The sequence below is a fragment of the Phalaenopsis equestris genome, unplaced genomic scaffold (genome assembly GCF_001263595.1).
Source record: "Phalaenopsis equestris unplaced genomic scaffold, ASM126359v1 Scaffold000694, whole genome shotgun sequence".
NCBI classification, from domain to species: Eukaryota; Viridiplantae; Streptophyta; class Magnoliopsida; order Asparagales; family Orchidaceae; genus Phalaenopsis; species Phalaenopsis equestris.
This window is the reverse complement of record NW_018165134.1, coordinates 521,454-524,353: the sequence shown is the minus strand read 5'-3', so window position 1 is coordinate 524,353 and position 2,900 is coordinate 521,454.

Sequence of the window (2,900 nt, the reverse complement as noted above, 5' to 3'; positions counted from 1 at the left end):
GGTGTAGAGTTAGAGGACTTTAAAGTTACATGTTAAAGCCCCCAACTTGATTTATTGTTTTAGGCTCTGATACGAGATGTTAGCTCCCAGGTGGAGGGAATCAAGGGAACTCGAGAGTGAGAGCTAGTATCTTCCTTGCCTAGCCGGTCTTTAGAACTATTCAAACTTTAAATTAGTCAATGTTCTTTATAGCACTTACCCACCTAGCAGTGACTAAACTTCACAAAGGGTTCTGAGAAAACCACCCTGGAAAAGTATCAGCAACTACCCTCTGCAAGGAGTAGTGCGATCGAAAGAAAATCTAGGTCCAATCAAACAATTAAAACTATGTTCGCCTAAATTAAGAATTGACACCCTAAACTAAATGAATGTGACATATGTCATCCAGGTGGTTAACAAAATTTTATATGACTGAAAGCTACGCCACAATGTCTAATTGGGGTACACAAACTTAAAATGGACCCTTAGCTCTTAAGCAATGAAATTTAAGGCTGAGCCATGAAAATAATATTTCAAATTGACTAAAGTGTAATGAACCACGTGATGTCAAGATTTAGTAAACAAAAGGTAACAATGGTAAAAGCAACTGAAAGACATCTCATTCATATAATCCTTCAGTTACATGTATGCCAGGACAAAAACCTTTCATGCACATTTGCTTAGTTACATATAAAAAGAAATAATCCTAAGTCTAGGAGTCATTGGACCAAGTGTGATGATCCATCATCCACCACATTATCGCCCTCTGACTCCTGTTGGTGTTATGAGCTAAAGGAGCATCAAAGAGTTTCTTGAACTTATCAAAGTCAGAGTAATTGTGGTCAACTATCTCAACCCTGACGAATTGGTCGATCACCATCTTAGTATCCACTTCCAAATACACAACTTGAGTATCAAAGAACTTTTTGGTTGTCTTCATTGTGGTCATCTGCTCTGACAATTCAGCATTTTCCTCATGGATGACAGATACTCACTCAGATGTTATCTCTGACTCTATTTCAACACCCTCCAGTCAAGCCTTTACTGCAGCCACCCAATTTTCTGTCACTCTTACTTGTGCATTAAACTCTTTAGCCTTTGCCTCGGCCTTAATGCCCTGTCCACACTTCCAAGTAAAAGGAACATTTGTTGTGTTGCTGTAAAATTGATCAGCTGACATCTTTTGACCATGTGACTTAGCTCAACAGACTAAAGCTTATTCAAGAATTTCTCAAGGCTCGTCGATCAAAGAACATATGCGATGGTTGAGGCACATTCGACCATTCTCAGGCTTGGGGAAACTAGTCCCTTTCGATGTTTATTTGTGCAAAGGTGAAGTCTTAATTAAGAAAGACCTTTCGTTGTTTTTTCTGCAACTGACTCCAATAATCTTTGCCGCCCTTCTGTTTCCTCTTGGGATGCGAAGGAAAAGAAGTATCAGAATATGATGCAGGGGCCTTTCCCAACCGACATTGTTCTTTTGCTTATTTAGCTGGCTCATGCTCCTTTTAGCTAAACTTTCTTCAAGACATTCAACCTCTACCTATTTGGCCGGTACAACTAGCGACCATGGAGAGGGTTGGTTGGTCTCTCCTCTTTCAAGGAAATGAATGAAGCCCAAGGAAGAATTTTGAGAAGCTCCTTGTGTTGACTCACGCTCAATAACTCGTTAAACTCCGATCCAAGGATGATGAGAGTTGACTCCTCTTGGTGGTGATCACTTGAAGCCCCTAAAGTCATCAAAGAAGGTTTTTGTTTGATCAAAATTAAATCATCGGCAACTTTATTTTTAATAACAACTTTGGCTTCGGAGACAGGGGATTAATTCCAAACATGGGTCATACCTGCTTATTTTTCCTCATCCTCTTCCTCTCCCCTCCTAGGTGAAGAAGCATTGCCTTTCTTCTTTCTCAGCTTTTTTCTTGACAGTGTCGCGACTTTTTCAAACTGCCTTTCCTCCTCTACCTCATCGAAGATGGCCCATAATTTAATGTTCATTGGGCTAAACTTGATAAGGTATAACACTCGTTACAGTGTGATGGGATTGATATACTTGATAACCGACATTCGCTTACCCATGACAGTTAACACGAACCCTTGAATCCGTGGTAGAATCTCCTTCTTCTTGTATGGTGTAAGGCCCTCTAATTGACCTAGTAGAAATTCCCTAGTTATTGCATACACCATAGACTAAGCAGCACTTCCAATCCTTGATGTTGTCTTCCAAGTAGATCAAGTGAAATTTCTGAGTTAAGCCAATAATAATGTACATGTATGGCTCCACTATGAAGAAAAATATATGGGAGAGCAACTCACAGAACCATGGGATTTCTATCTGATGCAAGTAAATGATGAAGATCATCACCACCACAATCAAATTTGGCTTTATCTGAATAATAAGTGAGTATCTGATTTCTAGGTTGAATGACTCCTAGAGTCTCTACTGGAACTGGTCTTGGTAGATGAACAAAGCATCCCTGAAGTAGTCAGTCACCCTCACCTCTAACTTGACTACCTCGAGTATTATATGCACAAGTATCCTTCTGGAGACTCACATCAAACAAAGTCAGGATAGAACTTTCGGTCCCTGACACCGAGCCGATCAACTATGAAGAATACTTGGAGGCCATGAATGTGTCGGACGAGAATTAACCAAATGGAAGCAAAAATGAAGAATGAAAAAAGGCAAACCAATTTTCCCTTTTAGCACTATGTATAGGATATCCCAAAAAGTGGAATAATCTCAAATATATATGATTATCTTTGCAGATTCACATCAAATCAATGCAAAAATTAAGAAAACAAAATGATAAAAATTTTAAAAATTAAATTTTATTTATGACATAAAATATTTTACATACAGGTCTTCGACAGCTTTGGACAATACCATGCCCCAACTCCACCCCCCCCCGACCCTCATG